The following is a 26,928-nucleotide window of genomic DNA, read 5'->3' on the forward strand; positions in this document are numbered from 1 at the left end:
TAGTCCCTTAAAGGTTTAAAGGAGTCTCCCTTAAAGGTCTTAGTCCTGCTAACACCACATGCTGATGTGTGAGTGAAACAGTGCAGAGGTGTAGAGACCTGGACTTGGCGACATGCAGGTCTTTCCTGGCAATTAGTGCTGCATTCTGCTGCAGGAGAACCAGAACATGCTTCTCCACACACACACACACAGGGGCACACATACAGGTGCGCACATATACACAGATACACATTCTGTTTAATTTCTTCACATCTGCAGACTAGAGTAAGCTGAGGATATAGTGTTAAATCAGGTACTACATAAACAGTATATAGTATATATACAGAGGATATTGTGTTAAACCAGGTACTACATACAGAGTATATAGTATATAAACAGAGTATATAGTTTTACCAGATGATCGTGCTGATCTTTGATCTCCTGGTTCTTTATCTCCAGAGCCACTTTCAGACTCATAATGTCCTCCTCTATGGGCTGGTATAACACACACACACACACACACACACACACACGCACACACACGTGCACACGCGCACACGCACACACACGAATCATCACTAGAGCCAGTACAATGGAAAGGTGGGAATGTGTACTGAATGTGTACTGCTGCTATAAGTGAAAGGTGGAGGTACTGGTGGATGTGTACTGACACTATAAGGGATCTCTACCTGCAGTGACAGTCTGAGCTTCTCAAGTTCTTCCTCCAGAGATTTCTTCTCCTGTTCACAGGCCATTTTCATATCTGCCAGAGCAAGTATCATTACTGCTGGATATATATATATATATATATATATATATAAAACACAGATTCTATATACCACATAATTCCTACAGGATCTATAAAATATAATATATATAGTACTATACATATATTAGTATAACTTTTATTGGAGCCTAAAGGCTAACATTCATTATTAGTTATGTTAGTATTATTGCATTTTCATAGTACTTACTCTTGATGGACCTGTTATGCTCCTCCTCCTCCTGCTGTTTCTGCAGGAGCTCTGTCTCCTCCTGCTGCTTGTGTTTTAGCATCTCCTGAAGAACCTGCAGCTCCTTCTGCTTCTGCCACCTAAACTCCTTCAGCTGCTCCAACAAACTGTTCTCCAACTCCTCCTTCTCACACCGCAAACACTCCAATCGGGCCACAGGCCCCACTATTGACACAGAACCACACACACACACACACACACACACACACACACACACACACACACACACACACACAGACAAACAGAAAGACAGACAGACATATGAAATTAGAAAGCCATATAGTGTAGAAATAGATTGATGTTATTCAGGGACCTCATTTATAAAACTTTGTGGATTCCTAAGTGAAAGTGTGTGTATTCTGCACAAATAACAGGAAATGGCATATACCCCCCAAAAAATTAGATTTCTAAAGCCTCGACTATGAATTATTGGGAGATAGAGGCGACAATGCAGCGCTAAAGACAAAAAAGGAATTTTAACCACAGGTATGAGTGGTAGCAGCAGCAACCGCAGGTGTGAGTGGCATTATATTTACATTTACCCTCCACATCCTTTGTGTCTGTGTATTCGTCCTCGATGCGTCCAGCACACCATCTCCAGAAACGCCTCATTTTTCCTCTGTCCTCTTCAGTGTCTTTCCACAGACTGATCTGTAAAGGTGTTGATGGGATTCCCCTCACGTGTGACATTGGGCCACAGGACATATGGGGTTCTAAAGTTCCAAGAGTGTAGATGAGTTGTTTTTCTTTGAATTTCCTAATTTCATTGCTGCCATAGCAACAACTGGCAATGCAAACAGATGTGTCATTAATGCAGTGACTCTACCTCAACCTGGATTGATTAACCATGTACGGCTCACCGGAGACTGTGATACATATAACATCCCAAAGTGTACTTAATTCTGAGCAAAATCTAACTAGCCTCATTACTGCTGAACTATGAGGGGCCATTTAGGGAGAAATCAGGGAAACACTACTTGTACATACATATGAAACATTTTCACATAAATAGCCTACTACTTACATTTGTGTATAATAATTTAAACGTGCATATATACGCACTTGCCCACTCAATCTCTGGTGCGTAAACATAGAGTTGCACTATGCTTATGTTGGTATGGGGGTGTCTGTGTGTATATAACAATTTTCAGTGCGCCCGGAAGTCATTTCATTGTAATTTCAAGGCAGATATTTCACATGTGTACAGTGCGTATAATAGACAGAGGAAGACTGTTGAACTATTAATATTAGGACAGTTATTGACATTTGTGTAATAAGTAGTGCTTGTCTTAATGACAAATGTAACTGTTTTCCCATATAGAATTGTGTGCTTTATATTGTTTGGAAGAACTTTTTCGTCTCATTTAGAAATATGTGGACTAAGTGCTCAGATTGTCTTATTTATTATGCTCAGTCTCACCATTTTTGGCAGATTTCACCACGTTATTACGAACGTGGATACGTTATCTTCTAATTATAAGCAGTGTGAGCTGTGAAGCTAAGCGAAGCACATGTGCAGAATTTCTAACAATAGCCTGTTTTGTATAGCCTGGCTAACTGACCAATCAGTGAAATTAAATGTGGTTGCTGAGCTTGTTGCAGCTGGGTCAATTTAATTTGATTTCATTGTGTTTCATTTTAAACTCAGCTGCGTGCCATGAGACACAAGTTAATCTGAGCATTTTTTGTTTTAACGCCGACTTAACCTAGCCATGTTTTAAAGTTATCTTGAAATAATTGAGGTTCATCGCTAGAGGGCGCTGTTCATTTTTTTTCTTTTCTTTTTTTTTGTATTATTGATCAGGAAAAAACTAAAATAGATGAGGTGGACGTTTTCTATGTATCATATGGAATTTGAGTATATGAGTGAATGTTACTATGTAAATGTAATAGAATTTGTGGATAAGATTATTATGAGATTATTTATAATCAAACGACTACACTATACAACCAAATCTTCCTTTTATTTACATATACAGATATTTATATTTTATTTACAGGGCAGCTCCTCATTGGTTCGGCTCAGAAGCTTCTTTCGATGTCCTCTTTGTCCAGGTACTCCTGCAGAATTTGTAGATAAGATTATTATGAGATTATTTATAATCAAACGACTACACTATACAACCACATCTTCCTTTTATTTACATATTATACAGATATTTATATTTTATTTACAGGGCAGCTCCTCATTGGTTTGGCTCAGAAGCTTCTTTCGATGTCCTCTTTGTCCAGGTACTCCTGCAGAATTTGTAGATAAGATTATTATGAGATTATTTATAATCAAACGACTACACTATACAACCACATCTTCCTTTTATTTACATATTATACAGATATTTATATTTTCTTTACAGGGCAGCTCCTCATTGGTTCGGCTCAGAAGCTTCTTTTCGATGTCCTCTTTGTCCAGGTACTTCTGCAGGTTAGGCATCTCCTCTGCCAACCGCCTGAGGGTAGAAGAGACGTGGTGTGAAGCGTAGCCTGCTGTTAAAGGCTACAGATATAGTACATCTGTGAGGCTAACAGCGCTTATTATATGAAGCCTTATAGAGGTCATATGGAATTATCTCATTCGATCAACCCTAATGTAACCCTTACAAACTTTCATGAACTCATTTGAATAACACTTCCATAGCCCTTAAGAACTTTCTTAAAATGTTTTAGGATGTTCTGAACAGATTATCTCTTAAAGGTTAAATCCCTTGCAGGTCTTAGTCCTGCTCATCCCACATGCTGATGTGTGAGTAAAACAGTGCATAGGTGTAGAGACCTGGACTTGGCGAGATGCAGGCCTATCCTCGCATTTTGGTGCTATTCTGTTACTAGAGGACCTGAACACGCTTCTCCAACAGCACGTTCTTCTGGGCCTGATGACAACGCACACACACATGCACACGCACACACACGGGCACACATACAGACATACAGATACTGTTTAATTTCTTCACATCTGTAGATACACTAGCATAAGTTGATATATATGTTTATGAGTTTGATTATGAGCTGATTTCAACTTGACACGTAAAGAGTATATAGTATACATAGAGAGCGCATTGTTTTACCAGATTGAGTGCTACAGATTCTTGTGATGAAAGGTGTCAAACCCAGCCATATGAAGAAAACAAGTACTAGGTTAGTCCCTTAAAGGTTTAAAGGAGTCTCCCTTAAAGGTCTTAGTCCTGCTAACACCACATGCTGATGTGTGAGTGAAACAGTGCAGAGGTGTAGAGACCTGGACTTGGCGACATGCAGGTCTTTCCTGGCAATTAGTGCTGCATTCTGCTGCAGGAGAACCAGAACATGCTTCTCCACACACACACACACAGGGGCACACATACAGGTGCGCACATATACACAGATACACATTCTGTTTAATTTCTTCACATCTGCAGACTAGAGTAAGCTGAGGATATAGTGTTAAATCAGGTACTACATAAACAGTATATAGTATATATACAGAGGATATTGTGTTAAACCAGGTACTACATACAGAGTATATAGTATATAAACAGAGTATATAGTTTTACCAGATGATCGTGCTGATCTTTGATCTCCTGGTTCTTTATCTCCAGAGCCACTTTCAGACTCATAATGTCCTCCTCTATGGGCTGGTATAACACACACACACACACACACACACACACACGCACACACACGTGCACACGCGCACACGCACACACACGAATCATCACTAGAGCCAGTACAATGGAAAGGTGGGAATGTGTACTGAATGTGTACTGCTGCTATAAGTGAAAGGTGGAGGTACTGGTGGATGTGTACTGACACTATAAGGGATCTCTACCTGCAGTGACAGTCTGAGCTTCTCAAGTTCTTCCTCCAGAGATTTCTTCTCCTGTTCACAGGCCATTTTCATATCTGCCAGAGCAAGTATCATTACTGCTGGATATATATATATATATATATATATATATATAAAACACAGATTCTATATACCACATAATTCCTACAGGATCTATAAAATATAATATATATAGTACTATACATATATTAGTATAACTTTTATTGGAGCCTAAAGGCTAACATTCATTATTAGTTATGTTAGTATTATTGCATTTTCATAGTACTTACTCTTGATGGACCTGTTATGCTCCTCCTCCTCCTGCTGTTTCTGCAGGAGCTCTGTCTCCTCCTGCTGCTTGTGTTTTAGCATCTCCTGAAGAACCTGCAGCTCCTTCTGCTTCTGCCACCTAAACTCCTTCAGCTGCTCCAACAAACTGTTCTCCAACTCCTCCTTCTCACACCGCAAACACTCCAATCGGGCCACAGGCCCCACTATTGACACAGAACCACACACACACACACACACACACACACACACACACACACACACACACACACACACAGACAAACAGAAAGACAGACAGACATATGAAATTAGAAAGCCATATAGTGTAGAAATAGATTGATGTTATTCAGGGACCTCATTTATAAAACTTTGTGGATTCCTAAGTGAAAGTGTGTGTATTCTGCACAAATAACAGGAAATGGCATATACCCCCCAAAAAATTAGATTTCTAAAGCCTCGACTATGAATTATTGGGAGATAGAGGCGACAATGCAGCGCTAAAGACAAAAAAGGAATTTTAACCACAGGTATGAGTGGTAGCAGCAGCAACCGCAGGTGTGAGTGGCATTATATTTACATTTACCCTCCACATCCTTTGTGTCTGTGTATTCGTCCTCGATGCGTCCAGCACACCATCTCCAGAAACGCCTCATTTTTCCTCTGTCCTCTTCAGTGTCTTTCCACAGACTGATCTGTAAAGGTGTTGATGGGATTCCCCTCACGTGTGACATTGGGCCACAGGACATATGGGGTTCTAAAGTTCCAAGAGTGTAGATGAGTTGTTTTTCTTTGAATTTCCTAATTTCATTGCTGCCATAGCAACAACTGGCAATGCAAACAGATGTGTCATTAATGCAGTGACTCTACCTCAACCTGGATTGATTAACCATGTACGGCTCACCGGAGACTGTGATACATATAACATCCCAAAGTGTACTTAATTCTGAGCAAAATCTAACTAGCCTCATTACTGCTGAACTATGAGGGGCCATTTAGGGAGAAATCAGGGAAACACTACTTGTACATACATATGAAACATTTTCACATAAATAGCCTACTACTTACATTTGTGTATAATAATTTAAACGTGCATATATACGCACTTGCCCACTCAATCTCTGGTGCGTAAACATAGAGTTGCACTATGCTTATGTTGGTATGGGGGTGTCTGTGTGTATATAACAATTTTCAGTGCGCCCGGAAGTCATTTCATTGTAATTTCAAGGCAGATATTTCACATGTGTACAATGTGTACAAAACAATAGCCTGTTTTGTATAGCCTGGCTAACTGACCAATCAGTGAAATTAAATGTGGTTGCTGAGCTTGTTGCAGCTGGGTCAATTTAATTTGATTTCATTGTGTTTCATTTTAAACTCAACTGCGTGCCATGAGACACAAGTTAATCTGAGCATTTTTTGTTTTAACGCCAATTTAACGTAATCCTCTTCGCCATTATCTTAGTTAGCTAATAAAGGTAAGATAGTTAGCCAGCCTAGCTAACTAACTGATATGTTTCAATGTGGAGACGCAGTAAGAGTGTCTCTAATAATTTGAGTTTGTTTTCAGTCGGTACGTACACTCAAACGATGTCATACAGTTATTGAATAAATCAGCAGAAGCTGTTATTAAAATAATTTTCTGCGTCCTTTCGAGGTCTTACCTTGGCATTGGTGAAGCTTAGCAGTGGTAACCTACATACGATTCACATTAAACAAATTACAAAAAAAAAAAACATCTTTCTACGGTCAACCGAAAAGTCCATGTCTTTGTGAAATTTATTCTATGAGAATAATTTAATACTACTTGCTTTGGAAAAAGCAAACACTTCATGCCAAACGTAGTGTGCACGGCACAGTAATTGCTGTAGAAGACACATGCATGTATTTTCACAATACACAGGCTGTTTATATCTGTTCAGTACATATACATCATAAAATCAAACACAATGGGTCGTGTGTTGTTTGCTATTTGTTTATTTTTAAAGAACTGTACATGCGGGCGTTTTAAATAATCTTCATGGAGAGGTGTCCGTTTTAAAATCAGGTGCGGGACTCGAATTTCCTCCGTTGTTCCAGGGTGCGGTTCTGCTCACAAATCACTGCACCAGGTAAGTACCAGTCAAAATACGTGGTTGAAGATACCGTGAAGTTGTTGGTTTTTGACGGTACTGATGGAAAGGTCAACATGGCACCCAGAATAATGGCGTTTTCCTCCACAGGTGTTCTTATTAGGCCTCTTGGAGAATTAATTGTAGAAGTGCCTGATCTTCGTGCTGCGAACCTCCAGCTTTGGTCACGTTCTGCCCAGAAATCTATCCGCTTCAAGATTGGTCTAATGGGCCAGTCATTGCTCATCCTCCGCCGCTCTTGTTCAGTCGGCAGAGGGTGGATTTTCGTCCTGCTCTGTCTCTGTCCCATTGTCAAATGCGCTTACACTTGCTGAACTTGAATCTTATTAATTCTGATGTCAGCAGGGGTAACATTTCAGAACTGTTGTCAGTGTAGATCATTTGAATAAACGACTGTCCTGTTTGTCTGCTACGAGCTGCCATAGCTGCAGGTGTTTGGTGACTAGACCAGTCAGCATGCAGGAGTCTGCCTATGTTCAGTTAGAACAGGCATCAGTAAGACAAGACTCGCTGTACGCACTCATTATCTTAATACTGTTCATTAAATTAAGTCAGCGGTTTATATTGAGTTTACGTCAATTGGTACGACGACTCTACAGTCTTGAATTGATTTCTGGAGTGTAATATGGATATAAATGTTAAAATGTTCTATTACAGAACACGACACCTGTTGCGTTTTATATTGGTAAATCTCTGATATGACCGCTGTAACATAAAGTTGCGGTTACAAGTACGTGAAACATTTTGATCGACTGAAATGTAGATGTATGTACATGTAATATATTTGTCTAAAAGTCTAAAAGTATCTCGGAAAATGTTCGAGATACTGCATGGCTTATATCTGTTGGAAGACTGCTTGTACGATGTATAGTCAAATGGAGTTGTTTTGTTACAACAAAGGAATGTCCGATGTATAATTGCATAGCCGATGAAACGATAGAACATTTATTGCTGCAGTGCACAAGGACTATTGAAATTTGGGAGAAAATGAAAGGTATTGGGTTTAAATGGGATCGTAACAGGAAAAGTATTAGGTATGGAATGTTTAATGAGAATTTGACTGAGAATGTGAAGGACCTTTATTGGATGATTGTTTGTGTGACAAATTCGAAGATTTGGAAAACATGATGTAAGATGGTTATTGAGCAATGTATAATACCTGCAGAAATAGTTTTTAAACAGATTGTGTGTGAGTTAAAAAGGTTGAAGTTGTTTGATATGAGAGGAAAAATTCCCTGGACTCTTTTGGACATATAAATGGATAATGTATACCTAATTTACAGATGTAAATTGTGTTGTTAATTATTAATGTATAGAGTGAAGGTAGTCTGTGTCCTCTGGTAGATATTGTTTGTGAGGTTTTTGTGATGGAGTGTTTGTATTGAATTGAATTGAATTTTCTTAATAAAGTCAATTTAAAAATGGAGAAAGGCAGTCCAAGAAACATTATTTATTTACATGACCTTCGAACGAGAGGGTGGGATCCATAACTCCAAGATCTTTAACCGTTAGATAAGATGTGATTGGGAGACCATTGAGGTTCATTGAGTTATTATAGAGTGGGGACCTAGCTGACTCTGGGCCTAATAGAAACACCTCTGAATGTCTCCGAATGTTAGAAATTAATTAAAAATACTAATGTCAATGTATTTACGACACATGCATTTAGGACATGTAAGTTTTTCAATCACAACAAAATATGTTGTTGTATTTTTTGCATTATGCTTACTACAGAATTAACAGTCAAAAGTTCAGTGACTTTGCATGCAGAGTTGTAACTCTGCTTATTACTAGAACTGTGGCTAGAATCAAAATCAACGCTAGTGTCATTCCTAAATCCCCAATCAGCTAGTTGTGAAGTTAACATTCAAATAGAAAATAAAAATGCAGACTTCAGAATTAGTTAAATAGCTGAGGGAATAGAATAATTATCCATTGCTACCCCTGTCTTTTATCATCCCTCCATCCCTCCATCCCATGCCATCTTCCTCTATTATTTGCTTTTCTTTTCTGGTATCTCCTTATCTCTTTTTAAAAAAAAACATTGGCCAAAAGCAGCTGCATCATTACCTGGTTTGGGAACTGCACCACCTTTGACCGCAAGACCCTCCAAAGAATAGTGAGAACAGCTGAGAAGATCATTGAGGTCTCTCTTCCCTCCATCACGAACATCTACCTAACACGCTGCATCCGGAAAGCCACCAACATTGTGAAAGACCCCACACACCCCTCACATGAACTGTTCACCCTTTTGCCATCTGGAAGAAGGTACCGCAGCATCCAGTCCCGCACCTCCAGACTGTGCAACAGCTTCTTCCCAGAAGCCATTAGACTCCTGAACTCTGGCTAACTCCAATTCCAATTCAGATTCCAAAATGGGCACTTTTATACATGCTTATAGACAGTCACACACACACACACACACACACACACACAAACACACACACGTACATACCTACATACATACATACATATATACATATCTATACACACACTCACACATTGTTTTGCATTGGACTAGTGCTGAAGTCAAACATCACACAATTAAACTATGCACTCCTGTTGCAGTCTTGCACATTATCCTACTTGCTGCTAGAGTACTGTACTAAACCAGCACTGTAGCATGTTGTCTGTTGCACTGTTGTTTTCAGGTTGCACCATGGTCCTGGAGGAACATTGTCTCGTTTTTGTTGTGTACTTGTATATAGCTGAAATGACAATAAAACCTCTTGAACTTGAACTTGAACTTAAAGTCCCTCCGGACAGGCCAAGCCCTACAGCCTTGTACCGGGCCGCAGGATCAAGCAGCGCCTGTGGGAAGCGCTCTTCTGTCCGACTCTACGAGAGGAAGTGAAGCCTGATGGACAGTTCGGCGTGACTGAGAGCTTCTCTACTCCAATTTTCAACAGCTTCATGCCGCACTTTGAAGTGGACATGAGTGGAGAACCCATGCCTGAACAGCCTAAGAAGAAAAGCCAAAAACACTGACCATTTATTTCCACTGAATTTAAATGACCATACTCCATAATGTAAGCTTAATTATTATTATTGTGATTGTTATTGTCATCCTTGTTTGTATTATTATTATTATTATTATTATTATTGTGATTGTTGTTATTAACTTTTTATATTCTATATGTAGAGTTTCTGTATAGTTTAAAATTGGTTTAAGCTTTTCTTAATTTTAAATTTAGTCAATCAGTCTGTCCCTTGTAAAATAATTGTGTAATAGTTCATGAGATGTCATTGTAATAACATTTTTAAATTATTTTGCATTATAATAAATTTACTGTAAATAACAATAACTTTAAATGTTTAAGGTGTGGCATCTTAAATAAATTGATAGAACTGGACATCTTTTTTCTAACGTTACAATTCGAGTCTTAATTTACATCTCTTATCAGTGGAAGATGCACTTGCTCACACCTTTCCTTTAGATTCCTTTTGTACACACTACAGACTGTGACCATGAGATGCTTGAATGAAAATTGAACATTCACCCTTGTGTATGAGTGCCGAATGTTAGCTAATGCATCATGATGAGCCTATCCTTGTTGAGTTACTTACTGAGATCATTCTCTTAGCAAGTTCATTACACCTTGTGTACTTGTTGTAGTGCAGTGAGCAGTTTCAATCTTAGTTACAATCTTAGTTATCAAAGACTCATTCCACCCAACCACAATACATCAGAGAGCTGTTTTGCATGTCAGTGCATCTTCACCTTGAACCACAAAGTTAAATAGCTTTTAGGCCTGGTTCAGGCTTCCGTTCTTACTTCACAGTATTCTCACTGCTGAGCTGAGTATAGAATTCATTTTGTGAAAATAAATGTTTTCCCTCAGAATAGGGAGACATATCTAGAGTTGTGGGGCACAGCAGAACCACTTCAAACTGGCAGTGTTTGAGTGCTGTCATATGGCAGATTAGGTCTAGTGGAGCTCATTTGATGGTGCAGATAAGAAATTTGGGTAACATTACTGAAGGGCACTGTTCAGAGTGCTAGATGACTCCCACATAAGCCCTTAATGACAATTGACATAAACATACATAAATGTTTATGCCAAAAAGCATCAGCTGACATTAAAAGCTGCTTTTGACATCTTTGATATCAAGTTAACATAACTAAATCAAGTGGCACATTTTTGGTAAGATTAGGAGATATAATAACGCTAGGTGGGGAGAAATTACATCACACATTATAACAACTGACTTTGCAGTTATGTGGTTTTTTTTATAACTAAAATGAAATAAAATTTTAACAAAATGTTTAATTAATAAAATATTTTATTCTTTAATCCTTTAATGAAGCATCATGTTCTTCAGGTCAGTGAAGACCTGCCAAAAATACTGCGGGTCATTGTTAATCTGCAGCATCTTGCCACTCATGCGGTTAGCAATGTCCAGGGATCGGGCCCAGGAGGCCCCTTTGTTTTCCTCCACCAGGAAAGCTTTGGCTGGGTAGCTGATCTCCTCACACATGTAGGAGCAAGACACATACAAGCATGTGAGCAGCACGGCCTGCAGCTCCTCCTTGGTGGCCACCTCAGCTGAAATGATGTCACGGCACAGCATGAAGAGAAAGACCACGGTGCTTGGAATGAGGAAGCTTTGCTCCTGCCATTCTGTCAGTGTCACGTAGCGGTCCACAATGCGCAGCCACTGCACGGGCTCGTCAGCAGTCAGGTCCTTCAGCAGGCAGCAACGCCGGCACAAGAACGCACCCAGGCATGTGAGCAGCTCGCTGGTGGAGGACTGCATGAGCAGTCTAGGCATGCTTTCAGTGCTGGCCTGGCCCAGCCTTTCAGGCTTACTCGCAGTGGCGGACTGGGTTAAAGAAACATCACAAAAGAACCGGATTATGAGTGATAACAGTGGGCTCAACACCTTCCTGTCTTTTGTCCTCATGTTGGTTGATAACGGTACTCACAGTAACTCCATCCATGCCTTCGCCAGAGGCAAGCTTCATGGACCGCTTTTTCTTGGGTGACAGAGCTTTGCCAGAATGTCCTCGGAAGAGCAGGGTAAAGAACTGGCATTTCTTGACTCTGGTTTTCTTTTTCTTTTCTATCTGAGATGCTGTCAAATCCAAGACGCCATAATCGTTAACACAGATTGGTATGGACAATGCACTACCCATATTGTATGGATCAAGTGGAATGTGAACAGAAGAGAGTAAGGTGGAATTAGTATTTGCGGAGAAAAACGGTATATCGATATTATTACATCCATGGCTTATTAAATTCCATTTAATTAAATTCCATTACATCCATGGCTTATTAAATTCCATTTAATTAAATTCCATTTAAATTCCATTATGTATTCAACACTGGCTACAGATGTTATGTAACAGTCACCCCAAACGCAATCCACGCGCTGTCTTTTCCCCTTTACCGGCACGTGCGCACTTAAACGTTCCAGTGGAGCAAGGAGTAAGCATAGTTTAGAACATGCCATGCTGATCCTTGCGTTCCGTGGATCAATGCCTTTGGGACAAATATGTTAAATATGTCATACATGAAAATGTGTGTGCTGGTTTTCTAATCAAACAGCAGGCTCCAATGGATAGCAATGCTGACCACTTCAAAATGCAGCCATTCTCTTGTTTGACGGCACTTGTTAAAAGCGTTGAACTAACAGAACAAATGAGGGCTGACGTTCAGGTAGTCTGCCACATTAATGTCTAAAGAGCCAGTCACAAAATGCGACAAAATCTGTTCCTCTTTGGCTAAATTGACTGACACTGAACTTTAATTTTTCTGTTGAGTTATCGTTAGCTAGCTAGCTTTGCGAATAAACCTAGCTTGACTATCATGTTAGTGTTTTATTTTCTTTATTTACTATAATTTTTTAACCAACTAATTGTAGCCAGCTTGCTGTGAGACACCCGATCTAAAATAATGGACCTGCTGCGTTGTATTTGTAGAAGCAATGGCAGATATGACGGGAAACTCGCTAGTGCACCCAGGTTACCTTGCCTACTGATGAAAGTACAATCGACCATGGCAGAGACAGAAAACTAGCAATCTAGTTAGTTATCTGATAATATAACTTTACCCCTCTAATATCAAGGGATTACCATCACAGATGCCTGTATGTTCAGAAAACCCATCCCCAATTAGATAGTTTTAAGATTAAATATTTCAATAGAAAATAAAGATGCAGACTCCAGAATTAGTTGAAGAGAATAGCTGGTCCCGTCCTTTATTGCAACTTAAATATAAACATGCTTTTGAGGGACCCTCCGGAGAACGTCTGAGGGGTACACAAGAGTTTAATTCTTATACATTTTTTCAAGGGCAATTATGGAAACGACCCTCCTTTTTTTCCATTTTGTTCTTTGTAGTTTCCACCATTATGCTCAAATTACACATTAAATTATAAAAGCTAGTCACCTATGAACCTGCAGGCTTATATAGAAGGGAAAATAAACTATGGCGAGAGAGACAGAGAGAGAGAGAGAGAGAGAGAGAGAGAGAGAGAGAGAGAGAGAGAGAGAGAGAGAGAGAGAGCATGTGTGAACATATTCTTGTCACGGTACGGCCCCTCCCCCCAAACGTCTCCCCGTGTGTGTTTGCTTGTGTGTGTGTGTGTGTGTGTGTGTGCGTGTGTGTGTGTGTTTGCTTGTGTGTGTGTGTGTGTGTGTGTGTTCATCCGTGTGGCCACGCCCCCTTGTGTTTCACGCCTGCTCTTCGTTGTGTTGTTATTGTTTGCGTAAATAAGTCCTTTGTGTAAACGTTAACGTTGTCAGTGTTTCATCCCACGATAGCCTTAGTGCTACGTTGTCTTCCATGTCTCTAAATAAACATCGTTGTATGCATCACGGCTCCTCTTTTGTATCCTGCCAAGCCTCCCTGCGTTACAATTATGATACAATTTGATAAAATACTAGGTCATAGTTTGCAGTCTGAAGTACTTTTGACCTGCTGAGAGTTAGCCTGATTTGATTTAGCCTGTTCCTAACCTTTGTTTAGTATGTTGCGTAAAAGCTCATGGAAATATTTCAGATGTAACATACATGTAACTAACCTAGTAGAGCAAAATTACAAAATTTTAAGGAGGAAGTGACGTTCTTAGGGCATATCATTAAGGGAAATACACACAAGCTGTCTCAAAACCGAGCACAAGCCATAATTTCGCTACCTAAACCATAGTGGAATACTCCCCTCTTACTGTTTTAGTCCCACACGCAGTACACGGAATACTGCAGGACCAAAGAGTGTCACACTTATCAGTGTGACACTAGACTGCACAGTGTACGATGGTGCTTGGACACAGACACCTACGGGCAAACCTTGCCTACCCAAATCATACATGCAGGGCCTAATCGGAATTGCTCATGGGCGTAGCCATATGAGCAAAGGGGGAATCGTGGACAGCATATTAAAGTACTGGTTTGCGCCAGAACTCATAATACTTACCCAAAACTTTTGTTCCAGCTGTCTTGTTTGTGCGCAGCACTCCCCAAAGGGAACCAAGCACGGTGGACAGGACCACACCAAGTCCTGTTAACAACCCACACTGCTGTCAAAATAGAAGGACGAGGAACCTGGGTACATCACACACACTGTAAGAAGGCTCTGACACCAGCCCCAACAAATCCTGTCACAACACAACGGAAGTGCTGTTTCCGGAGGACACGGAAAGGGGTGGACTTCTATGAGATTAGCGTGAAGTCTATTGGAAGTAGTGACAACTGAATAAAAAGGGTTGGTTTTTCCAGTTACCACGGTGTTATCAAGGGTAGGTATGTGATACAGAATGGAAGACTGACCTATTCATGCTCTGCATTCTTGCATATTTATTTATACATAAGGCAACCTTAAAAACATGGGATGGAAATCCCATTTAACACAATATGCACTGTTTTACATTCAGAGTGAAATAAGTAACATTCACCTTTTAATATATATATATATATATGTGTGTGTGTGTGTGTGTGTGTGTGTGTGTGTGTGTGTGTGTGTGTGTGTGTGTTTATGTATTTATTTATTTATTTATGTATTTATTTATTTGAAATGTTAAAATTCTTAACTAGGTCAGTGTTTTAGTTAGCTGCAAAAATGCCCTCATATTGAAATTTGTATTTCTAATGTCACAAGAACACTTTATTTACCTATCTCTGCCTAGTCAGCCTATAGAGGTTTAGCACACCCACTTAAATTGCCTTTCTCAGGCATTTCAGATCTGAGTACCTTTTGAATGAAGCACAATACAGGGCAGCCAATCATAAAGGAGCTCATTTATCTTACATCCGTCTTAAAGGTGCAGTAGCAACAGGTGTCTGTTGAATTCCGAGCGATATATATAGAGGTTGGAAATTGGTTGTGTAAAAATGAATTGTGATTGTTAAGTCACATAGATGTAAGTGGACATGAAGGGAAAAAATAGTGTGGGTGCGAAGTATGGTGATTGTATCTTAAAAGCTCTAGGAAATGTTACATTCAGAATGTTTGTGAGACAAAAAAAAAAAAGATATAATTACTATCCATGGTTTAATTGACTGTGTTGCAGACAACATAGGCAAGGATTAGACTGAAAAATGTCAGAGTATTTTTAATGCTGTTTATTGCTGTCATCAGAGGTTATGCAGTCATATCCTCCCTAGCAAGTACGGCGTCTAATACCTGCAGACACAAATACCGTGTTGAGCAATATTTAATTACATCTACTTGAAATGCATATTTAATTGCATTGTTAGTATTTATGGAAAACAAGTGTTAGGATTGCTCTGCTGCATTGCAGACTTTCTCACTCTAACAACTGTGGATTCCATCTCCTCAATCAGTTGGTCCATATCATGTTCACAGGAATCATGTTGCATCTTTATGAAATAATTCAGTTTCAGTTCCAACTATGAAGAGAAACAGTGTTAAGCAATATTTAATTACATCTACTTGAAATGCATAGTTCATAGCATTGTGAGAATTTATGGAAAACAAGTGTTAGGATTGCTCTGCTCCACTGCAGACTTTCTCACTCTAGCAAACATGGCTTCCAGGTCCTCAAGACATTCATCCCAGTCATTGTCATCGTAAATCTGATTCAAAGGAGTCTTTTCAGGAAACATCATCTTGAAATTCATATCTGGAGGTTCTATCTTTTTGAAAGACTTCAGTTCCACCTGTAGATATAAGTAGAAATATTGTTGAACAGTATTTAAATACATTTAATTGAAATATGACTTTAATTACATTTTGATACATTTGTAATTTATAATTTGTATTGGACTGGAAAGGAAACAAATACAATTTTTATCGCATAGCCGTTATCACATAGCCTGCAGGCCTATTGATGTAAAAATGTGCCCCCAAACATCAAATGTTCAACAGAAATAACAGGACCTGACACACTAAGGTACCGTAGACCCATTCAAATTGTGCTATTGGAATAATAAATTCCATTGCATTCAGTCATTTTAGCTAGTGTTGATTTTGTTTTTCGCCACAATTATACTAATAATCAGTGTTACAACTCAGCATGCAAAGTCACCGAACAGTCGACTGTTAATTCTATAGTAAGGAGAATGTAAAACAAACAAACAAAAACCCCACCAATAGTATTTTTTTTTCCCTGTAACTGACAAAGATTGCATATGCTAAATGTATGTGTCCTAAATATATTCTCAATAAATTTACATTAGTGTTTTTAATTAATTTCTCCAACATTTGTTGAAATGCATTTGTAATTTATATTCAAAGACATTTCAGTGTACTTAAGTACAAGCATTAAATTAGCATTACTGTTCACCATAGCTGTTTTTCCCTTTTTTGTGGCTTTTGTCCCTTGCCTCAGTATGGCTTTAAATCATTTGTCTTGGTTCTACTTTACTTACCATGGCTGATTCAGTTCTCTGAGTAGGCAAGTCATTCTTCATTAAATACTTTGTTCTAGTATCTGTTTAAAAAGTAACAGAAAATGTCTTATTAGCGTTGTATAGATACTTAGAACACTTCTACGTAGATGTCTCTCTCTCAGACACACACACACACAGTTCATCCAAGTGGTGGCTGTGGTCAGAACTTACCCTTAATGAAGTCATTATCTGAGGTCGTGTTCCTTCTCTTAACACCCTTCCGACAACAGCAAGTGAACAACAGCACAAGCTGCGTGAATATTCTGGTAGGGATCTGGGCTCGTGTCTTTTCTTTCTTCTTTTTCCCATGTTTACCAAATATCCCATGCTTTTCCTTTTCATATTTCTCAGAAGGAACATGTTCCTTGCGTCTTGGATTGCAATCGTAACTACCGGACTGACCCATGATAAGTTTAGTTTTGAAAATCCAAGTGTAACCGTTATCTGTGATCTGTAGACTAAAAATGGTTCACAGAAATTGTTCATTTGAAAAATATGTTCTTTGACTACATCATAATGGCATAACTGATGCGGCTGCATTATGATATCACACGTCACGTCTGCAATAGTTTTCAATTTACACCAACTTTAAAGAGAAAATGATTAGCAAATGTAGTTGCTAGTGATTGTTTAGTGATTGCAAGCAAAGACTATTCGTGCTCTGCATTCTTGCGTATTTATTTATGCTAGGCTGTACATAACGCAGCCTTAAAAACATGGGATAAAAATCCCCATGTAACACAATTCAGGTTCTGTCTAAATATATGGCTAGCTAGCTAGTTATTTTACAATCCCATTTAGCACATATATCGTCGCGAATGTCCTGAACAAAATGCACTGTACCTAATCCCCATAAATGACATATTTCTCACTGAATAAAAACTTGTATGCTTCAACAGTATACAGTGGGAGAAATGGCGATCACCTTTAAAAGGATTTCTAGGCCTATTATAAACAACATGGAGGAAATTAAAATAAAAATACTTGAGTCAGACCGTGGGCACAGGCTGCTAATAAATTAGGTTAATGAAACTGGATGGACTGCTTAATTTTGTAACAACACAACATTTATGGTGACAAGGATGTTTCACACATACACTCTTAAGGGAGGGGAAATTATGTTAAAATGCTATTTGTCGACTACAGTTCAGCATTTAACACTATCATCCCCTCTCTACTCACTACTAAGTTGGGAGATCTAGGACTGCATACATCCCTGTGCGACTGGATCTCCAACTTCCTAACAGACAGACCACAATCAGTACGGGTGGGCAACTGCGCCTCATCCATCCTCACCCTCAGCAGAATATTCCAGAATATGACATTGTTTGAATAATGGTTCTGTCTGCCCTGGGGGTATTATTGAAACCCAAAGGCTGAAAGGATGGAGAGAGAGAGAGAGAGAGAGAGAGAGAGAGAGAGAGAGAGAGAGAGAGAGAGAGAGAGAGAGAGAGAGAGAGAGCATGTGTGAACATATTCTTGTTACGGTACGGCCCCTTCCCCCAAACGTCTCACCGTGTGTGTTTGCTTGCTTGTGTGTGTGTGTGTGTGTGTGTGTGTGTTCATCCGTGTGGCCACGCCCCCTTGTGTTTCATGCCTGCTCTTCATTGTGTTGTTATTGTTTGCGTATATAAGTCTTTTGTGTAAACGTTAACGTTGTCAGTGTTTGATCCCACGATAGCCTTAGTGCTACGTTGTCTTCCATGTCTCTAAATAAACATCGTTGTATGCATCACGGCTCCTCTTTTGTATCCTGCCAAGCCTCCCTGCGTTACAATTATGATAAAATTTGATAAAATACTAGGTCATAGTTTGCAATCTGAAGTACTTTTGACCTGCTGAGTTAGCCTGATTTGATTTAGCTTGTTCCTAACCTTTGTTTAGTATGTTGCGTAAAAGCTCATGGAAATATTTCAGATGTAACATACATGTAACTAACCTAGTAGAGCAAAATTACAGAATTTTAAGGAGGAAGTGACGTTCTTAGGGCATATCATTAAGGGAAATACACACAAGATGTCTCAAAACCGAGCACAAGCCATAATTTCGCTACTTAAACCATATTGGCATACTCCCATCTTACTGTTTTAGTCCCACACGCAGTAAACCGAATACTGCAGGACCAAAGAGTGTCACACTTATCAGCCCAGTGGTAGCTGAGATACCACACCACCCTCTTAGATATGCCTAATATAACTGTCAAAAGGTGTATAACACTGAACCCAGCTACACTCCTTCCTACGGAGGAGGATGGAGATCCACAAGACTGCACAGCAGTCTTAGCTGAAGTATATATACCGCGGGTTGATCTCTTTGAAGAAGCCATAAGTAACTCAGACCTATGCCTCTATGTGGATGGGTCAGCAAGCAGGGACGACACAGGGGTCAATAGGGCAGCATACGCGGTAGTAACAGATCATGAAATATCTAAAACAGAAGTATTACCATCCTCCTATTCAGCCCAGGCTGCTGAACTAGTAGCACTGATGGAAGCATGCAAACTAGCTGCAGACAAAACTGTTAATGATTTTGGAGCCATATGGAAACATAGGCAATTCCTGACAAGCTCGAGTAAATATATTAGACATCACCATCTTGCTAGAAGCCATTTCGCTGCCAAAGACAATTGCAGTTGTAAAGTGTGCATCTCACAGGACTACAGAAGACCAAATCAGCAAGGGGAATAATTTTGCAGATAGAGTAGCAAAGGCAGCTGCAACTAAAACCGCTGTGCAAGCAATACAGGAAACCGCTGCTACCCCACAGGTCACATTACGGGAGATTCAGTCAGGGGCTACCGCCACCGAGCGCTGCAGGTGGAGACAACTAGAACCTCCTGTTAACAACCCACACTGCTGTCAAAATAGAAGGACGAGGAACCTGGGTACATCACACACACTGTAAGAAGGCTCTGACACCAGCCCCAACTCCAAGCAGCAGCACCCCAACAGACTAGGTCGGAACTGTGTTGAGTAGGGTGTTAAAGGCAAGGCCTACCCTTTCGACACTCGGAACCGTCAAGAGACGGTAGAGAAAATCAGACACAACTAACACAGTCAGAACATAGACTGCAAATTAATATGGATGAAGAATCCCATGACTTATCAGAAGACTTGTTACCATTTCAGGGTCCCAACGCCACTGAGGCAGAATGATTAGCAGCTAAATGCCAACAAAATATAGCGTGTATGTCAGCCATTGTGCATACCCAACATATCGAGCAAGAGTGCCTGGTGTGCCAGCACACCAGTGTTCCAAGGACTGCAATCCCTCTGAAAAACGCAGACGTAGGAGAAGTGAATATGACAATCTCTATGTGACAGGTTATTAACCAGACCTCAAACTGTCCCAGTCCCACTAACCCCGCACCACCGAAAATGATGCTGCATGTGGCAGCTAGAAAGGGTGAGATATGTGTATGGCAGATGAAGCAGCAGGTGCCGGTAGGCTGGTCCAGATGCGTCGACTATGTGCAGGTGCACAGCAATGGCACTTGCAGTGACTCCAATAGCAGTTCCCTGTGGAATTGCTCCATGACAACCCTGAAGGGTTATTGGAATGTAATGTGGGTCAGTGGTTCGGTGGTCTATGGTGAATTGCCACAGAACTGGACTGGTTGTTGTTATCCAGCTGTAGTGCGCCCAAGGACGCAGGTGTATACACTTCCCCATGCCAAGCAGCACAGGGTGAGGAGAGACATAACCAGCACAGACTATTGTGGTAGAATTCTGAGGGACCCATGGACCATTCCGGGTGAAACCATTGGTTGGTCCCTTTTCCTGGGCGGTGGCACAGTAGCAGACCTGCAAAAGATCAATGGCTTAGCTTATCAGTTACTGCAAGTAGTTAATGATACCTCAGTAGCAATAGGTGCCTTAAAGATAGAACAACAAGTGATAAGGGCAGTAGTGCTTCAACATAGAATGGTATTAGATCTCCTAACCATGAAGGAAGGAGGAGTGTGCAAAATGATTAACACTTCCTGCTGTTTTTACATTCCAGATCTCAGCGCTAATATTACTGATTATATGAATCATATGTGATCTGCCTTCACTCCGCAGCCTACAGTTCCAGGTGGATTCTGGGACTGGCTGATGGCCTGGTTGGGCAGTTGGGCAGCGAACCTAGCAGCTGTTGCGTTGCCCATTCTGCTACCCATTCTTCTTCTTCTTCTGTGTTTACCTCCTTTTTTGTCATAGCGTGTCAGACGTCTTTCTAGTGTGTTCACCATGCCAGCGTTCAGCGGTCATGCCAATGACCAACACCAGCTCTTTGAAGACATTCTGCTCCCCAAGATGGGCGGTGCTGGTGATCCACATGAAGACATCATAGTGCTATTTGCTGAATTAATGTGTGATAATGTGTGATATAGAATAAAGGGGGGAAATGTTGTGGAAATTTACTTTGCTTCATTTTGTGGAAATTTACTTTGCTTTATTTTACTTTGCTTTATGTTTCTATAGTCACAGCATAACAGTCTGCAGATAAGCGTGTGAGTCAGGGACACCAGCTGCTCACACACCGTTCTAACCATAGCAATAGAAGAAGCCTTCAGCGCTCAGGCTAACCAAAACATGAATTAGCAGATACTCTGTAGGAGTTGTTTTTCTTTTTTTTCTCTTTCTTCTGTTCTGTGTATAAGGGCAGGGGGACCGTACTGCGGGTCAGTCCTCTTACTCTGTTATACAGGGGACAGAACCCAATAAACCTTTACTCTTTACTACTCAATGCATAAGGCTGTCTGTGTTTGATGTGCTCTCATTTTCCCATCACATCCATTTAGCAGTACTTCTGAATAAACAAAATGGCTTAAAACAGCTGAGGGGATGTTTGAAACTGAGTGATAAGATGTTCAGCAATTTATATATGATAATACAAGGCAGTAAATTAAATTTGGCTGAACTGGACAATAGTACCTGGCATGAAAAGTATGTCGTAGAAAGAGGAACAAAAAACTCAACCTCTCACCTCGCGCTCTGAGATGTCTCCGTCACTGTCTGTAGTGTCCTCTAGGATACTGCTGCCCTCACTAAAGTGTGTCAACCTGACCGGGTCAAACACCTCTTGAACATAATAACTACACAATGGAAAATCAGCTTCAATTGCTGCATTGAGCAAGAGTGCACTGTAAATGGCCAGATATAAATGGCAATGTCAGTAGTAAATTTATATATGCAGTCATGGAACAGGACCTAGCTGTAGAGCACAGCTTTAAGGTGCATATTATGATGTGCTCTTACCAATCATCCTCCTGGCTGTGTCTTGCTCTTTTGGCCAAATGTTTCTCTTCCAAAGCAGATAGACCAGACTCGCTGCATATTACTCCGTGCACTATAAATAAACCACATGTATAATGCCTTGTAAACAATGGAACAAGGGAAATTTGAATTGTGACTACTCTGTTAAAGGGGCGGATAAGGCACACCACCCAAACCCCCCAAAAGCTGTTCTGTTATCCCTAATTGCTATGCAATAGTCCTGTGATTAACTCAAAGGCTGGAGAAGTTTCACCTTTCTCTATTTGAATCCTGAAGGCTGTTCGGTTCCGTCGCCCACAATCCATCCTGTGTAATTAAACATTCACATCATAACTCGACCCCGTGTAATAGGGCAAACTCACTCGGATGGGGGAAAGGATTACAGACTACCTGTACTGCTGCCGCAACTCTGCGGCCATTCCAACAACATCCACATACATTCCAGCAACATCCTATTATAGGACACAGTGGGCTTAAGTACACCCTTTTAGTAGCATGTTGGACCTTCTTTGGCCTCCAGAACTGCGGCAATTCTTCTGGCATAGGTTCCACTATGTGCTGAAAATACTCTGCAGGAATCTTGGTCCAATCTTCATAGGATATTTTCTCTCAAATTACATGGAGGGACTGACATGTTCTAAACTGCCTGTTATACTCTTACAGCTGCTTTGAAGTACAAAAAAACATATTTATCTTCCACTCCACTCAAGAATGGCCACACTTGGAATTTCCCTTGGCACATTTAAAACATTGTGTGAGCCAGATAGCTTCTGTTTTCAACCTTCCAATGCTCTGAGTAGTAGTGTTCCATGCATATGAGATGCTTCAACACGTCCATGCGTGTTGTAAAGAAACACAGTGTAAGCAGTATTAATGAAAGTGCATCTCTACCTCAAACTCACCAGTGTAACAATTACAGTGTTTGAAATCTAATTTTAAATGGCGATCAGCCTTCTTAACAAATCTCCAATAACAAATAAGCAGAACTCACCTTGTTGAGTGTTTGTGTTTGTTTGTGTGTGTGTGCGTGCGTGCGTGCGTGCGTGCGTGCGTGCGTGTGTGTGTGTGTGTGTGTGTGTAGTTTTAAGCATAGCAAGGCACTTCAGGGTTGCCAGGTGGAGCCTTCCTGAAGACCCTGATACTGAAACAGCATTAAAAGCTGCAATGGCACTGTAGTTGTATTTATCTGCACTAATACAGCTTTGAACTATTGCACTCTTACATACAGTAAGTTTCTGTGTACCTGTGTACATTTCTGTGTACCTTTAGTAAATAAAGGGATTATATTCTAATATTACAAGTGCTAGAAGTACTGAAACTCCAAACAGTGAAGAAACCAGTGGAGCTTAATGACTGGTCAGATGAAGAGAGTGAAGTGAGGAGTTTCCTTCAGTGTCTGCCATGTCCCAGCTGAGGTGAGTGTGAAGCTTTTATTAGTACTATAGGAGTTGTGTTTAACTGTGAAACTGATGGTGTCACAGCCATTTGTGGCTGGGAGTCTAAAGGAGCATAATTGGCTGTACTCTTAGGGAGAGAGAGAGTGGCATACGCTCTCTCCCTTGTTAATTACAGAGACACCGTGCATTCAAGGGCGTCTATAAGTTCACGCGTCAGAAGGGGGAGGAAAAGACTATTTTCCGAGTACTTAGAATAACATTCTGTACTTTTTGGAGAAAATTTTCTAGAATGTTTTCATGTAGAGAGAGAAATGAGTGGCTAAAATGTCAGAAACATTAAGGGGACAAATGGGGAATACTATAACAGCTCTTTCCATGTGTTAGTGACACCAGCGTTCCCTCTTTTCCCAGATGGTAAAAAAGAGCCCTGACTCTTGCAAACTTCATTTTTTTGTAGAACAAAGAGAAAGATGAATAACTCGCTTTATGGCCTTTTTCCACTCATGCATACCAATTCCAGTATGCATCCAAACATTGTCAGAATAGTAGGAGCGCAGACTCTACAGCTCTGTCCCTGGTTGTCTAGTGGTTAGGATTCGGTGCTCTCACCGCCGCGGCCCGTGTTCGATTCCCGGTCAGGGAAAAACCTCTTTTTTTGCTCATATAAAATGACAGATTCTGCATTAAAACATAACGTTTGTGGGAGTCGGAGTTGAACCGACAGCCTAAGGATGACAGTTTTAACTTCTACTCTACCAATTGAACTATTGAAAGTGACGCGCAAGTAATCCCACATGTCCAAACACCAGTATGTTGGCAAGAAACACAGCCAGTTTTGGATGTTTCAATTGTTAAGTTCATTTGACACAAAGAAGAAAGATCACATTGCATAAGTTGTTCAGCTACAAACAGATATATCTTTTGATGACATTTGGAATCATACTGGACTTTGTGTACATGAATGGAGAAAGGCCATAAAAGGTTAGAATAACATTCAGTGCTTTTGCAGAAAAGTTTCGAGAGTTTTGTCATGTAGTGAGAGAAATGAGTGGCTGAAATATCAGGCATTAAAAGTGCAATTTGCACTCATGGAAAGAAAATTGCTTTCATGTGGAGTGCATTGAGATATCGAACTGCCTGTGGAACATAACACCTCTTAAGAGGCTAGATTTGTGCTCTCAAGCTGCGATGGTGGTTTTCTCATGGCTTCTAAAAGAAGAGGCTGTGGTCAGGGTGGAGTGAGTCTTTGATAACAAAGATTGTTGTTGTTTTGGCCTTCGAATAGACAACGGCATTACCCAGTGTCAGGTCTTTCTCAGTAAACTGCAGAGAATGATATAGAGGGCAAGAAATGGTCAAGCACAATTTTATTGGGTGTGTGTCTCTAAAAAACACTAGAGCTCTCTGATACATTTTTGGTTCAAGATTTAATCATCATGCAAATGATTGTGATTAACGCTTTGTCTGTTTAATTCAAATATTATACTATAAACCTAATATTTTAATAGGGTTGGCAACTTTCTAGATCCGATTACTACATGTGTGTGAAGTACAGGTGCTGTAGCTATATGGTATACAATTGTTCACAGTAGCCTAATTATAATATATACAACCAAAAATGCATCTAAAATAAACACCAGAAACCTGGACTAAGGGTAATGTACATAAGTGCACTAAATCTAGGTAGGACTGCTCGATAGATAGGATAACAGCAGAACAATTGTCCCGCCATATAAGCAAAATGAGAGCCTGCTAAGGCCACCAAGAGGGTGCCAAAGACCATGTATTTATTTCTATTTGTTTTTTTACCTATGTTATGTCAGTGGCAGCTCAGATTTCTTCATAGGGCCCCACACAGGCTTGGGCCAGCCCTGGTATCACAGTGTCGTGCACTGGAAAACCATCAAGCCTGTTGACTATGCTACCAGTGTTGTTCATGTAACTGTGTAAATAAAGTGCAAACACAATTACTTTTAGAAGTATCATCTAGTTTGTTTTCACAATTGCCAAAATGTAATGAATCACAGCCAGTATTCTAAAACAGAGCTGGAATGTATTCCTGGCTGATGTGCCCTGTTTCTGGTTACAATAAATAAATAAATAAATAAATAATTGGATGAATTTTCAATGAAAGTGCTTAACTCAGCAGCCATTAATGATTCTTCTGTCCAGTATGAATAAATTGGAATTCCTATCCTTGTATCGGGTGTGGCAATTATGTGTAACAATTGTAAAGCACAAAAGCAATAGTGAAATTTTAATATAACAATATAGGTACTATAGAACATGATCTGCATGCATATTAATTAGGCTATGCAAATAACACAACTACTTCTGTAGCACATCATTCATGCCTGTTGAATAGGCAGTTTTCTGCTTTGCAGATACTTGAAATCTTTTACTAATCTTTCCCCAAATCCACTAGGAGCTGCCTTTTACATTAACATGCCAGGAAACACACTGACTGGATGTTTAATCTTTCTAATGGGTAAGCTATATTCTTATAGTCAAGAAAGATATTTTTTTAATTATTAATCAGTTAAGGAAGTCAAGCTATTGCATTTTGCTGATATGAAGAAATATTACATAACCCTGTACTGGCCAAATAATTAGATTTGATGTGCTATTTTGTGGATTAATCCCATAACTGAATTATTCACATGGTTTTATAGCCATGGCTAATACTTGCTGTCAAAATGCTGAGGTTCATAAGAACCTCTTTCCTTCATAAAGAAGCTTCCTGTTTTTGAAACTGTTTCAGCATACTAGCTCTTACTGCTCTCTATCTGTTTAACAAATTTTTCGCTGGATTTAATTACTTTCTACCTGGAAACTGGCAACTTCCATAGAAAACTACTTTATCATCACAAACTATATCTAAGGAACTACCACAAACATAAGTAATGTTAACATTTTGCTTTTTCATCATGACTTATGTTCTGCTTCAGAGCACTGAATGCAGCATGTTTATTCTTCGTCATTAGTGGCAGTTTTATCTGTGAGAAGTGTAGATGAATTGCTAGTCTGACAGAGAAGACTCTAGCACCAGAAGTGCGCATCCAGACAGCAAGGCAAATGGGTGACGTTACGGCAAAGTAGACGAGCTTCGACCAGCTCATGGGAGCACTACACATCCCCAAAATTAAGCAGCAAAACCCCAGAGACCTTCTGCCTGTACTGGCCAGACTTCAGATCAGAAGGTGAGAGAATAC

The 26,928-nt window shown here is 40.0% G+C and overlaps 1 non-coding gene across 1 annotated transcript; it reads left to right on the top strand.

The window, feature by feature from the left end:
• Window positions 1-24,287: 24,287 nt before the first annotated feature.
• trnae-cuc (transfer RNA glutamic acid (anticodon CUC)) lies at window positions 24,288-24,359 on the top strand. The gene has a single exon. It is a non-coding gene; the product is annotated as a tRNA-Glu (tRNA).
• The last annotated feature ends 2,569 nt before the right edge of the window (window positions 24,360-26,928 follow it).

This window comes from Electrophorus electricus, chromosome 10, assembly GCF_041902795.1.
Source record: "Electrophorus electricus isolate QZ-2024a chromosome 10, ASM4190279v1, whole genome shotgun sequence".
Classification (NCBI taxonomy): domain Eukaryota; kingdom Metazoa; phylum Chordata; class Actinopteri; order Gymnotiformes; family Gymnotidae; genus Electrophorus; species Electrophorus electricus.